At 60.3% G+C, this 14,222-nt stretch overlaps 1 long non-coding RNA gene across 1 annotated transcript; it reads left to right on the top strand.

Moving 5' to 3' along the window:
* The first annotated feature begins 587 nt into the window (after nucleotides 1–587).
* On the top strand, nucleotides 588–9,025 carry LOC122462846. The gene is made up of 3 exons (XR_006285685.1): nucleotides 588–631; nucleotides 1,647–1,652; nucleotides 8,986–9,025. It is a non-coding gene; the product is annotated as an uncharacterized LOC122462846 (long non-coding RNA).
* Nucleotides 9,026–14,222: the final 5,197 nt, after the last annotated feature.

The raw sequence follows: 14,222 nt of genomic DNA, 5'->3' as shown, positions 1-14,222 counted from the left end.
GCTCCCCTCAGCCCAGCCCAGCCACGCACGGCGCCCTGGAGGCTTCCAGTTCTACGGCGCCTCCCCCGCAAGGCGGCAGGAGCCTTTCTGGGAATGTGGCCCAGGAACAGGATGGTCTGTGGCGAAGCTACAGGCCTGGGTCTCAGGACTCCTGGGTTCACTGCCTGGCTCTGCCACAGACTCTGTGTGCAACCTTGGGCAGATCACTGAACCTCTCAGTGCCTCCGTTTCCCCATCTGTGCATATAGCACACAGCTCAACGGGGGGTTGGCGCAGCGCCCGGCACCACGGGGCCCTGATCTCAGTCGGGGTCTGTGCAGGCTGCCCAGACTACAGGGCCACAGTCTGGGGTTCCAGATAACATAACATAAGAACGGCCATAATGGGTCAGACCAAAGGTCCAGCCAGCCCAGTGTCCTGCCTTCCGACAGTGGCCAATGCCAGGTGCCCAGAGGGAATGGGCAGAACAGGGAATCACCAAGTGATCCGTCCCCTGTCGTCATTCCCAGCTTCTGGCAAACACAGGCCAGGGCCACCATCCCTGCCCAACCTGGTGAATAGCCACTGATGGAAGGATCCTCCATGAACGTGTGTGACGAAGTGGGACTGTTCTTAATGTTCCCTCTGAATAGTGTAGGGCTGCCTCAGTTTCCCCTAGGCAGTTCTTAAGTATCTAGGGGGTGGGGTAAGGGTGTATGATCATTGCAGAGCCCTAGAAGGCAGGTGTGTGCAGGGGTCTGGACGCAGAGAATGGCCACACCCTGTTTCCTGGCCACTGATGGCCTGGGCTCTTTTCCTTCTTGCTACAGGTTTCCACACCCTCAGTAGGTAACACAATCACATCACCTTCGTGCTCTCCTTGTGCCCTGGCTAGGATCTCACCCTGATTAGACAGAGTTGCTCCACCCTTTCCCAACAACACACTAGCACCAGGCAAAATACAAGCACCAGAATTGTCTGGGCTCTGGGATTTTACATAGACGCTAACTGGATGTGACGTAGTTACAGGACCATTCTCCTGAGCAGATACAAACTTAGGACCCTTCCCTTCCTGGGCGTTAGCTGAATCCAGAACCAGCTCTGAGACAATTGCACGACCCTCAACCGTCACAGGCTGAAAGGCCCCTTCTGTCTGCTCCACAGACAAAGAAGAGCCGGACACACTTTCTCCTTTCCCAGACACCCAGCTTGGGATCTCATTCCCCTGGTCCCAGCACACAAGGCTGGTCACAGACAACTGCTTGGAGACCAGGGTAGCTCCCTCCACAGGCAAGTCAATACCCCTGACAGACACAGGCACATTTCCTTCCCTGTCCCAATTCTCCACCCAGCTAACAGGTAAGGTCCAGGGACTCTCATCTTCCACTCTCCTCGCCTTCCCACCCTGCTGACGAGACACAGCCATCAGCTCACAAGGCTGCCTAGGCTCATCCAGACTTTCCTTACCAAGCACCTTGCCACTCCCCACAGATCCCCTGCCCTGCCTGTGTCTCCCGCTGCCAGCCAGGTCTTCTGCATTTTCACTGACCATTTCCCTCTCTGCCGATTGGTTCCCTGGATTCAAATTCAAACCTTCGGCCATTACCGGAGCCGGGCCTGGATCCTGTCCCAAAGAGACACAGTCGCCCCACAACAGGGTCTCACAGCTGTGGGTCTATCCCCACTCACCCCTGGGGGGTCCCCTAGGCCTCTCCGCTCCCCCACCGCCAGTTCATGCTGCTGCTGCTTCTGCAGCTCTTTCTCGGGCTCTCGCTGTCTCTCACAGTCCTCTGGCTCTCTTGGACTCAGCTCCAATCCCGTCCGTCTCCGATCCCCGGATGGGGAACCCGATCGTGAAGACCCTCGTCTGGTCGGGGATAGGAGTCTTGGGGATGCCTGGCTCCTACTCCAGCTGCTCACAGATCCTGCTATAGCCCCATTTGGGGTCAGGAATCTGCTCTTTAGAGTGGTCATCCTCCTCCAGCTGCACGATTAACTCTGCTTTGGTGAACTTTCCAATGCTCAACGCTTTCTTTCTGCACAGGGTTACAATGTCCTTCTTAAGGAGACGGTGACAGGCCGTCACTCCGCTCCTCCCAAGTTGTTGTGGACTCACAGGCCTGTGTGCTCTCAGCTCCCCACGGTTTCCAGGGAGAACCCCTCGTGTGCCAGCCCTTCTCGAGGTCACCACCTCTTTGCCAGGGTCGAGCTGCAGACTCCTCCCCCCCCGGGACCACTCGCTGCAATCCCCCGGGGACCCTGTTACTGCAAAAGTCCTTCTCTCTCCCAGGGCCAAGCCGCAGGCTCCTCCGCCCCTGAGACTGCTCCCCGCAGTCCCCAGGGGGACCCCATTACTGCACCGTCCTTCTCGCTGGTCACACACTCCCAGGGGTTAACCGCCCCCCGAAACCGCTCCTCTCTGAGCCTTCAGCACGTCTGGTCCTCGTCAATCCCCCTTCGTTTTACTGCTCCCCAGTCACTTACTGCAGGAAGCGCCATCCACGGGGTGCAGTACATCCCACCTCTGCCACCAGTTGTCACGGCGTCCCCGGGCAATGCTCTGGAACTGCTCCCCATGAAGCCAGGCAGGACTCTGGGGAAGTCTCCTCTCGGTTCAGGACACAAAGCTCACACAGCTTCCACCTTCCTGGGTCTGACCTCGGAGCATTCAGCCTCCTCTGCCCCTCCGTGCGCTTCCCACCGCGAGTCCGCCCAGGCAGGGTCCTGGGGAAGCCAGGGGGTCCTGCCCCCCAACTCCACACTCAGAGATGACTCTCAGCCAGCCAGTAAAACAGAAGGTTTATTAGACGACAGGAACATGGTCTAACACAGAGCTTGTAGGTGCAGAGAACCGGACCCCTCAGCTGGGTCCATTTTGGGGGGCAGTGAGCCAGACAACCATGTCTGCCCTTCACTCCATGTCCCAGCCAGACCCCAAAACTGAAACTCTCTCCCGCCCCCCAACCCCCTCCTCTGGGCTTTGTCCCTTTCCCGGGCCAGGAGGTCACCGGATTCCTTTGTTCTCCAACCCTTTAGCTCTCACCTTGCAGGGGGGAAGGGCCCAGGCCATCAGTTGCCAGGAAACAGGGTGTCGGCCATTCTCTGTGTCCAGACCCCTGCACACACCTGCCCCCTAGGGCTCTGCAACGATCATACACCCTTACCCCACCCCCTAGATACTTAAGAATTGCCTAGGGGAAACTGAGGCACCCCCACACTATTCAGAGGAAACATTAAGAACAGTCCCACTTTGTCACAGCTTTGTGTCCTGCAGACAGTCTGCTCACAGAGAGGAGACTTCCCCAGAGTCTGCCTGACTTCGTAGGGAGCAGTTCCAGAGCATCGCCCAGGGACTCCGTGACAACTTGTCTAGTTCTTTTTTGAACCCTGTTATAGTCTTGGCCTTCACAACATCCTCTGGCAAGGAGTTCCACAGGTTGACTGTGTGTTGTGTGAAAAAAATACTTCCTTTTGTTTGTTTTAAACCTGCTGCCGATTAATTTCATTGGGTGACCCCTAGTTCTTGTGTTATGAGAAGGAGTAAATAACACTTCCTTATCTACTTTCTCCACACCAGTCAGGATTTTATAGACCTTAGGTGTCTCTTTTCCAAGCTGAAAAGTCCCATTAATTAAAAAAGTCTTATTAACCGCTCCTCATACGGAAGCCGTTCCATCCCCCTAATCATTTTTGTTGCCCTTTTCTGCACCTTTTCCAATTCCAATAGATCTTTTGTGAGATGGGGTGACCAGATCTGAGCGCAGAGTTCAAGGATTTCTAGAGAGGCAACAGGATAGTTTCTGTTTTATTATCTGTCCCTTTCCCAGTGGTTCCCAACTTTCTGTTCGCCTCTTTTGCTTCCGCTGTGCATTGAGCAGATGTTTTCAGAGAACTCTCCACAGTGGCTCCAGGGTCTCTTTCCTGAGGGGTCACGGCCAGTTTAGACCCCACGGTTTGCTATGTATTGCTGGGCCGAGGTTTTCCAGCGTGCGTCACTTGGCACTTAGCAAAGTGCTGTTGTGGCAAGACCAATCATTACGCGACGGGCAGCGAGCAGCTCTGGGGAGACTGAAAAGGCACCTGGGGGCCCTGTGAAGCTCTGGGTTTGAGACCCAACATCCCAGCTCTCCCGTCCCTCGGGGCACGGGGATGCCCCATTCCAGGCCCTACGCGGGGCTCCTGTCGGGCGGGCTCAGGCGCTCCCAGCCTGCAGCGGTAGCTGGCGCTGCCCATGCCGGGGGCAGGAGGCCAGGGGGCCGCAGTGCCGGGTTGGGTATTTTCCGCACAGCAGCGGGACCAGCGGGGTGCTGTCCATAGCACGCGGACACCTCGGCCTAGGGAGGGAGACGGCTGGGGGCGTGGGGAAACAACGGCCTGTCCCAGCGGGAACCAGGTGAATCTTAAACATGGAACACGTCCCGTCAGTCGCCAACCGGCCCGTTGTCATTGCCGTGAAGGGGAAAGCTCTGCTCACCCCCGATGGGCGGCGTGTTACTGACGGCGACGGGGAAGGGATCTGACTCCGGTATCTGAGGGGAAAGGGGACAATTGACGGCTGCGGGGTTTGAACCGCCCCTGAGGTCCCCCCAGCTCAGGCAAAGACTCAGGGCAACAATTCTCCTTCCAAACCCAGGGAAAGGGGCTGGGGTTAAAACCTGCGGGAGGCCCCAGATCTGGGGGGATTGTCTGTCCGTAGTGGTGCATTGGAGGGAAAAGGGCAACACCGGAGGGGATTTTAGCTCAGAGCACGGCCAGCTCCAAGTCGTTCCCAGATCCCGGTCAGGCGCCTTTCGCGGGCTGGCTGCTCCGTTAAAGGGAGTCGGGCCTGGTCTATCTGTGATGGCTTCTCTGGGGGGAGCCAGCCCCACTTAGCCAGCTGTCAGTGACCCAGGCTCAGCTCCACAAAGGATTTCAGTGGAAGTGAGGAGCCTAAATCCCTTTGTGGAGCTGGGCCTGACTCTGGGTGGCTGGCTGGCAGGTAATTAGCTAACGAGCCCCTGGCCCTGAGAACAGGCTCCCAGAGGGGACTAGGAGCGAACAGGCCTAGGGAACAGCAGGAGAGCTGCTGGGGAAGGAGCTGAGGGTGTCTCCCAGCCGGCCGGGAGCTGTGTGCGGCTGGGAGGGGTGCTGAGGTTGGTAGCAAGGGCCTGGTTCCAGGGAGGGAGTGGAGAATGGCCAGGCCCTGGGGGCGAAGGGCCTGGCCGTGGGGCTGAGACACTCACATGGAGTCTGCCCTACACCAAGGGGCTGGGGGAAGGGGGACCTCGGGTCTGTTGCACTTTCCACTAACTATTCAAACCTTGGAAGTGGGGCTGCTCAATGCGTAAAAGCCTCGGTCACCGTACTGATGACCCAGCTGGGGCGGGGGCACTTGCAGAGCTGTGCCTGGCGGCCAGGGGCGTGTGCGGATGGCAGGTGCCCCTGACACCCTCCAAAAGCCAGAGCATTGGCTCAAAAATCATGAGACTTTGAATCACAGAAGTGGGGAGTTTATTTGCCTCCTGGGTTTGGAACCTCTGGCAGTCACATTTCCAAGCTGTTCCCCTCACCTGTGTGGGCCAGAAAGTTACATTGTTTTAAGCTGAAATTCTCACATCATCCCATGACTCCAGGAGCTGGGGCTCTTGGGAAAATGCCAAATACTGTGAGATTTGCAATAAAATGGCCAGCACTGGACCCATATTTGAGAATCAGAGCTGGTCTGAACCCAGTTTTTGCATCAGTTTAACTAGCCGGGTTTTTTTAACCTGATCTGGTTAAATCAATGCACTTCCCCTTAATGTGGACCCAGGGATGTCAGTGTGAAAGGGTTTCTGTTGGGTTAGCTTGTTCTGGCAAAGGTACCAACTCAGCTGTGTTAATATAACTGTGTCCACACTAGGGGAGACACCAATTTAACTTTACAGTTCAGAAAGCCGTAGCATTACATTGGTGCAAAATCTGTGCGTAGCGCAGCCCTGGGAGGGGGAAAGGACGGACTCTGGGGGGGTTAGATCACTGTTGGAGGAGGGCCGGAGGGGAGAGGAAGAGGGAGACAACCTGAGCGGATTTCCTACCCCTACTCACTAATCAGAGCGAGGCAGTGCGCTGGCCGGCCGGGCGAGGGGACGCAGGCTTCACAGTTCGGGTCAATGGCTCTCAGCACCCCCCTAGACACATGGGTCCAGCGCCCCTGCACACACGTGTGCCTCCTCTTGAACACACACACGCACACATGCACACGCACGCGCACACACACGCACACTCGCACACGCACGCACACACACACGGCCCCTCCATTATCGGCTGGGCCGTGCTCCAGCAGCCGCTGACTTCATAATAGGCATCCGCTCGCGCCCCAGAGCCTGCTCGTAGGGCCCTGGGGGTCTCAGGTAACAGCCATCGGGTGGATTTAATGGAGTCGTCATGCTGGGGGGGGCGGCAAATCCCTTTGTTTCCCAGTAGTCCGAGGTTCAGTAACATTGATGATAACAAAAAGAACAGGAGGACTTGTGGCACCTTCGAGACTAACCAATGTATTTGAGCATCAGCTTTCGTGGGCTACAGCTCACTGCATCGGATGCATCCCTTGTATCCTACACAGTCAACCAGCTGAATCCAGACCAGAGTAATAGAGACACGCTCGGCGATACACAGCAGAGCAGGATATGCTCAAACCCAGCCGGCCTGCCTCTGTGCAGGGCAAAGAGATCCCACCCCGGCTAACCCTACTCAGCTTGCACGCTGGGTGGCCAGTCCCAGGTCGACTCGGGACGCGGGACCCCGTTCTGGTTGCTGCGGCCCGACCATGCCATTCTCTGTGGCTAACCCCGGCTCTCACAGGGGCAGTAACCCCAGCAGGGAGACGGATGCTGCATGTCTCGGGTGCAGTGTGGAACCGATTAGGGCAGGGCTGGGTCACTTTGCAAATTCCCCTTGGGACCGGCCTGGCCGGCCGTTCAGCCCCAGCCCTGCGGCCTGCCTGTGCCCCGCTCCGGCCCGGTTGCCAGGTGAGCTCTTTGGCAGGCTGCAGGGAACGCCCCGCGCTGGCAGCCAACAAGGAAACGCTGCACCGTTTAATTCCAGCCCCAGTGAGTCGGACGCTGCCGCTTCTGGGAAACCATGTGAGGAGGCAGAACTGTCCCCGCCCTGGGCTGCGGGGGCCCCGCAAGCTCAGCACAACCTCAGCTGCCGCTGGGGGGTGCTGGGATCCGGGGGCGGCAGGGAGAGGAAATCCCCGGGCTGGGAACACGAGTGTGTGACCCAGCCTGGGAAGCTCTGTCCCCTGGGCGCGCGGGGACCTGGCCGTGGGACGGGGGCGGGATCGCTGATGTGTGCAGCGTTGCAGCCGTGCTGGTCCCGGGACATTTAACAGCACCCAGGGGAGAACCCCACCTGGCTGGGCATGGGGAGGCCAGGAGCAAAGAGAGCAGCTGAGCGGGGGCTGGGGGGGTTCAGTTTGGTGCCCAGGCTAAAGTTCCCCATAAACACAAAGTGATCCCCTGGAGAATGGGGGACGTGTTCTCCCCACTGCATTAAATGGGAAGGGGGACCTGAACCCAGACCGGCGGAGAAAAGGCCCGGCAGGGTGAGCCAGAGAGAGGACATAGAATGAAATCCCCCCAGCTCAGCCTGTATCTTTACTGCTGGACTCCCAGTATCAGCCCCGCAGAGACGGGGAGAGGCAGCCGGGCTGAAGAAAGGGCCATCTGTTTAAATGGGTGCTGGGCCTCTGCTGGGGTCAGGCAGTGCCGTGTATTCGCAGCAGCCAGGGGGACGATTTGGGGCTGTGAGTGTCAGGGTGACACACTGGAACTGCAGGGGAGAATCCCTGCTCCCTCCCCCTTGGACTGAGCTCCTGGCAGGTCATCACGTGCGGGTGGGGGGCTTGAGGGAGCCCTTAAACCCCAAGGCCTGTCCAATGGGTGTAGAATAAAGGCCTCATGGGGCACTTTCCATTAGAACAGGGGTTTGCCCCACAGACCTTGGCTGACATTTCCCCTGTGTGTCTGGCCGATGCGCTCTTCCCCAGAGCTGGCTGCATCTCCATGGGGCTGCAGGTGCTGTGCATTGTCTGTGAGGCCCTTGGGGGTGATGGGAACTACATAAATGGCAGGAAAGCAATGAACCCCACAATGGGGGGAGCTCACTCTGTGGACAGGGGGCCGGGAATACAGGACACCCCCTCCCTGGAGGGCTCTGGTGCTGTCTGCATTGCTCTGAGGGTCTCTCTGATCACAGCCCCACCCCAGCATGGCTCAGAGGCCGGCAGGAGCCCGCTTTCCCAGCTTGGTAACCGTAAATTACTGGCCTGGCTGGGGGAACCTGGGACTGTCCTGGATCCACCGCCCCCTCTAGCCTACGTCTCGGCCTCAGGGAGGGTTTTTTTTACTCCAGCTTCCCAAAGAAACCCACCCGGACACGTCCCGTCCCCTGAGCTCTGAGCCTCTGGAGCAGGGGGAGGGCGACGAGATGATAGAATCATAGACGATCCGGGTGGGAAGGGACCCCAGGAGGTCATCGAGTCCAACCCCCTGCTCAGAGCAGGACCCACCCCAAATAAAATCATCCCAGCCAGGGCTTTGTCAAGCCGGGCCTTAAAAACCTCATAGGAAGGAGATTCCCCCACCTCCCTAGGGAACCCATTCCAGTGCTTCAACCCCCTCTTAGGCCCCCAATGGCGGGGGGTGCACCCTGGAGAGCGGGGTGGGGGGCGCTGAGCCCCTTTCTGTGCCGGGAGGCCCCTGGGCTGAGGGGTTTAAGGCCACACTCTCAAAAGTGGCCCCTAATTCTGGGTGCCTCCTATTCTGGGTGCCCAATTTGAGGCTGATGTTGCGGGGTGCTGGGCACCCGCAATGCTGGGGGAAATCCCAGGGAGCCAGGGGTGCGCCGCACCTCGAGAGTCAGGGCCCGGGTGTCTCCAGCTGGGCACCTAAAAACGTAAACGTCCAGCTGTGGAGGCCATTGTGAAAAGGTGGGCCTGTGACGGAGCCGGACTGTTCTTAATGTCTCCTCTGAATACTGTAGGGGTGCCTCAGTTTCCCCTAGGCAGTTCTTACGTCTCTAGAGCAGGGGTCGGAAAGCTATGGCAGGTGGGCCAAACACGGCACGCGAGCCAATTCTGAATGGCACCCTGCTGCCCGTGGGACCCGGGCAGCCAGCACCGTGCCACTAAAAATCCTGCCCGGCCCGGCCCGCTCTTCTCCGCCCCCCGCCCCTCGCGCGCTCCTTGCAGGGCAGGCGAGCTCCCCCCTCCCCCGCCTCTTCCCCCAGCGTGCGGGGTTCCTGCCCCTCCGCCTCTCCCTCCCTGCGGCCCATCAGCTGGCGGCCCTTGCTACGGAGGGGGAGCTCTCTGCTCCGGGGCCCTTGGGGAAGGGGGTGGAAACAGGGCATATCCCCTCCAGCCCCCTGCCGTGAGCTGCTCTGAGCAGGGGGCTGGGAGCACCCCCATGACCCCAGCCCACACCCCCAGCCCTCTGCCCTGAGCCCTGCACCCCCTCACACACCCCCAGCCCTCTGCCCTGACACCTGAACCCCCCCAGCCCTCTGCCCTGACCCTTAACCTCCCACCCCCCCAGCCCTCTGCCCTGACCCTTACATCCCCCCACACGCCCCAGCCCTGTGCCCTGCAACCCCCCCACAACCCCAGCCCTGACTCCGGCACCCCCCCCACATCCCCAGCCCCCTGCCCTGACCCCTGCACCCTCCTCACACACCCCCAGCCCCCTGCCCTGACTCCTACACCTCCCACACACCCCAGCCCTGTGCCCTGACCCCTGCAACCCCCCCACAACCCCAGCCCTGACTCTGGCACCCCCCACATCCCCACCCCCACCCCGAGCACCAAACAGGAGCTCCTGCACCCCCCCACACACATTCCCACCTGCACCCCTCGCACCAAATGGGAGCTGCCCAGGTAAGCGCTCCACCCCCAAACCTCCTGCCCCAACCCTGAGCCCCCTCCCTCATTCAAGCGCCTGGCCAGACCCTGCACCCCAACCCCCAGCCTGCTCCTTCACCCCCAGCGCTGTGCTCAGCGCACCCCCACCCTCAGCTCAGTGCAGAGAGAGGAAGAGAATGGCTAGAACCAGGGAGAAGGTGGGTACCCGCTCTGTGTGGGCAGGGCTGGGACCCCAGACCGGCAGCGGGCTGAATGGCAGTGGGCTGAGCCGCTCATCCCACTGCTGGTCTGGGGTCCCGGTCGCTGGCCCCGCTCAGCCCACTGCCGGTCTGGGGTCCCGGCCGCCGGCCCCGCTCATCCCACTGCCGGTCTGGGGTCCTGGCCGCCGGCCCTGCTCATCCCACTGCCGATCTGGGGTCCCAGCCACTGGCCCCGCTCAGCCCACTGCCGGTCTGGGGTCCCGGCCACCGGCCCCGCTCAGCCCACTGCCGGTCTGGGGTCCCAGCCACCGGCCCCGCTCAGCCCACTGCCGGTCTGGGGTCCCGGCCGCCGGCCCCGCTCAGCCCGCTGCCGGCCTAGGTGAACGGAAGCCCAGGCTGGCAGCGGGCTGAGTGGGCCGGCGGCGTAAGATCAGCATTTTAATTTAATTTTAAATGAAGCTTAAACATTTTGAAAACCTTGTTTACATGCGACAATAGTTTAGTTCTATAATATATCGACTTATCGAGAGAGACCTTCTAAAAAACGTTAAAATGTACGACCGGCATGCGACACCTTCAATTACAGCGAATAAACGAAGACTTGGGTCACCGCTTCTGGACGGCTGCCGACCCCTGGTCTAGGGGGTGCGCTAAGGGGGTGGGATGGTGGCAGAGCCCTAGAGGGCCAGTAGGATGGTGTCCGCACAGAGACTGGGCGACACCCCGGCTCCTGGCCACTGATGGCCGGGCCCCTCCCCGGCAAGGTGCCAGCTAGAGGGGTTGGGGAACAGAAAGAACAGGTGCCCTCCTGGCCCGGGAAAGGGACAAAGCCCAGAGCAGGGCGGGGCTGGAGAGAGTTTCAGTTGGGGGCTGGCTGGGGACGTGGAGTGAAGGGCAGACGGGGTTGTCTGGCTCACTGCCCCCCAAAATGGACCCGGCTGAGGGGTCCTGTTCTCCGTACCTACAAGCTCCTACAAGACCATGTTTCTGTCGTCTAATAAACCTTCTGTTTTACTGGCTGGCTGAGAGTCACGTCTGACTGCGGAGTTGGGGGGCAGGACCCTCTGGCTTTCCCAGGACCCCGCCTGGGTGACTGGCTGTGGGAAGCGCACGAAGGGGCAGAGGAGGCTGAATGCTCCGAGGTCAGACCCGGGAAGGGGGAAGCTGGGGCAGCATCTTGCCCTGGGGACAGTCGGCGCCGAGAGCGGAGGCTCCCCCAGAGTCCTGCCCGGCTTTGTGGGGAGCAGTTCCCGAGCATCGCCCGGGGACCCCGTGACAGGGCCGTAGGGCAAGTCTCTGTAATGGCACTGGGGCGGCTGCCCCACAGCCCTGGGCCACTAATCCACAGCCCGGGACAGACGGATTGGCGCGATCGTCAGACGAAAGGGGGAGTCCCATCGGGGCAGCCATCTTGTGGTCACTCACGCACGTCGGATACATGAAATGGCTGCATGGCCCAGGAGGGGGCCAGAAATGTCCTGGGTGTAAAGTCAACACCAGCAACTCAGAGCCACCCCCGGGAGACAGATAGCGTGGGAGTCACTGGGCTTGTGAGAGACCATCACCCCAGCCAGTGTGGGGGAGGCTCTGAGCGGGACCGTGGGGAGCGACAGGCATGCATGGTGGGGGGGCGAGAGGCATGCATGGCAGGGGGGGGCGAGAGGCATGCATGGCGGGGGGGGGGGGGGGCAATGCTGGTCTCTATCCAAACTGTGATACAGCAGAAACTGAAAGCAAGTGGGGGATCCACCGACAGCACTGGGAGCCGGGAAACAGGAAGCTGCACTGGGGCTCGGTCTCTGTGAACGCCCCCCCCGACCCGCCCGAGTGGGGTGAGGTCCCAGCTGGGGGCGGCTCCCCTTAGCCTGGCTCCCCAGCCCAGGAGAGACCGGCCCAGGGCCAGATCCAATCCCCACCGCTCCCAATGCCCACAGTGACGATGCTGCAGCCCGGGGCAAACTTCACACGCCCAGAGCGCCCCCCCTCCTGCAAGGGGAGGAGACTGGCCCAGAATAGTTCCCAGAAATGATGTAAACAGCCCAGTGCTTGTAAAGACAAAGAAAACCCAGGGGTTAGGTCATTGTTATCCGCCCGTGCTGAGAGCGGGGGGGGGGGGGGGGGGGGGGGGGGGGGCTGGGAGCCAGGACTCCTGGGTTCTATTCCTGGCTCTGGGAAGGGCAGTGGGGTGGGCTCTGGTGGTTAGAGCAGGGGGGGCTAGAAGCCAGGACTCCTGGGTTCTCTCCCCGGCTCTGGGAAGGGCAGTGGGGTGGGGTCTGGTTGTTAGAGCAGGGGGGGCTAGAAGCCAGGACTCCTGGGTTCTCTCCCCGGCTCTGGGAAGGGCAGTGGGGTGGGCTCTGGTGGTTAGAGCAGGGGGGGCTAGAAGCCAGGACACCTGGGTTCTCTCCCCGGCTCTGAGAGGGGAGTGGGAGCTGATGGGTTAGAGCAGGGGAGGCTGGGAGCCAGGACACCTGGGTTCTCTCCCCGGCTCTGGGAAGGGCAATGGGGTGGAGTCTGGTGGTTAGAGCAGGGGGGGCTGGAAGCCAGGACTCCTGGGTTCTCTCCCCGGCTCTGGGAAGGGCAGTGGGGTGGGGTCGGGTGGTTAGAGCAGGGGGAGCTAGAAGCCAGGACTCCTGGGTTCTCTCCCCGGCTCTGGGAAGGGCAGTGGGGTGGGATCTGGTGGTTAGAGCAGGGGGGGCTGGAAGCCAGGACTCCTGGGTTCTCTCCCAGGCTCTGGGAAGGGCAGTGGGGTGGGGTCGGGTGGTTAGAGCAGGGGGGGCTAGAAGCCAGGACTCCTGGATTTTGTTCCCATCTTTGCTGTTGTCACACAGCAAATCCGTCACTTTCCTCTCTGTGCCTCTCCCGACCTATGAAGTGGGGCAGTAATGCTGTAGACGCGCTAGGGATTGTTGTGTTGTCACTCAGCGCAACGGGGCGGGGGGGGGGGCTGTGGTGTTTAATTCGTCCAGGTAATAAAGTGCCTGAAGTTCCCAGTGTGACAGGCACGTTCTCGGGCTCCCGACCGAGGTACCTGGAAGTTCTCCAGCCCGGGTGCTGAGGAGGTCGGATGAGATGAGCCAATGGTGCCGTCTGGCCGTAGAATAAACTGAAAGGAGAAATAAATCCCTAGAGGTGGCACTGGGCAGAGAATTAACTCCTTGTTAGTTAATTGCTGTTCTGGTAACTAAAGCCCGGGGGCCACGTTCTCAGCTGGGCCACACTCCCGCCCGGCGACCATAGCAAGGCTGAGGCCGGGCCCTGGCTGCTCCCAGGCGGGTGCCGGCGTCCCACTGCCAGAGCTGCCCCCTCTCGTGACTCTGGTGTGAGTGTTACCGAGTGTCTCCCCGGACCCTCAATAACAGATTGAAACGCAGCCATCCTTCCTTCCACGGAAAAACTTCAAAACCAGACTTCAAAGAGAAACTGCAGGGCTGCAATTCATCTGTAAACGTAACGCCATCAGTTGGGGCTGGAACAGGGCCTGGGCGTGGCTGGCTCACTGCAAAAGCAATTTCCCCTCTCTTGGTATTGACCCCTCCTCATCAGTTACTGGGAGTGGACCACGTCCACCCTGACCGAATTGGCCCTGTCAACACTGGTTCTCCACTCGCAGGGTAACTCCCCTCCCTTCATGTCCCAGTAGATATTTATGCCTGTATCTGTCATGTTCACTCCACGCATCTGAAGAAGTGGGGTTTTTACCCACGAAAGCTTCTGCCCAAATAAATCGGTTAGTCTTTAAGGTGCCACCAGACTCCTCGTTGTTTTTGTGGAGACAGACTGACACGGCTACCCCCTGATTTTGTGAGTCTCGCTATTTTGGTGTTTTCTTCAAGCCCCAGCTCCTGGAGTCACGTGAGCGGGGGAGACTCTCAGCCTTTGTTACTCAAAGGGACGTTTCCAGCCCTTGCCCTTGTGGAGAAAAGTTTGAAGTCGTGACCCAAGAGCGCCCTGATGGCTGGGAAAGGCAAAGAGGGGGTGGCCCCCAGTGGGCGGGGCCTCGGGGCGGGGGCGGGGCGCTGCCCGGGGTTCCCCGCTGCGCTCATCGCGGCTCAGACTTTCGCTTTCCCGACTCCAACCTGCCCGGGCCGGTTCTGCCCAGCGACCGGTGACGCCGACGGGCCTGCGCGTCGCTATTGGCGGGACGGTCCCCGCTCGGCCAATCC

This window comes from Chelonia mydas, chromosome 14 (genome assembly GCF_015237465.2).
Source record: "Chelonia mydas isolate rCheMyd1 chromosome 14, rCheMyd1.pri.v2, whole genome shotgun sequence".
In the NCBI taxonomy this organism is placed as follows: Eukaryota; Metazoa; Chordata; order Testudines; family Cheloniidae; genus Chelonia; species Chelonia mydas.
The sequence above is the reverse complement of the archived record's forward strand: the minus strand, read 5'-3'. Positions and strand labels throughout refer to the sequence as shown.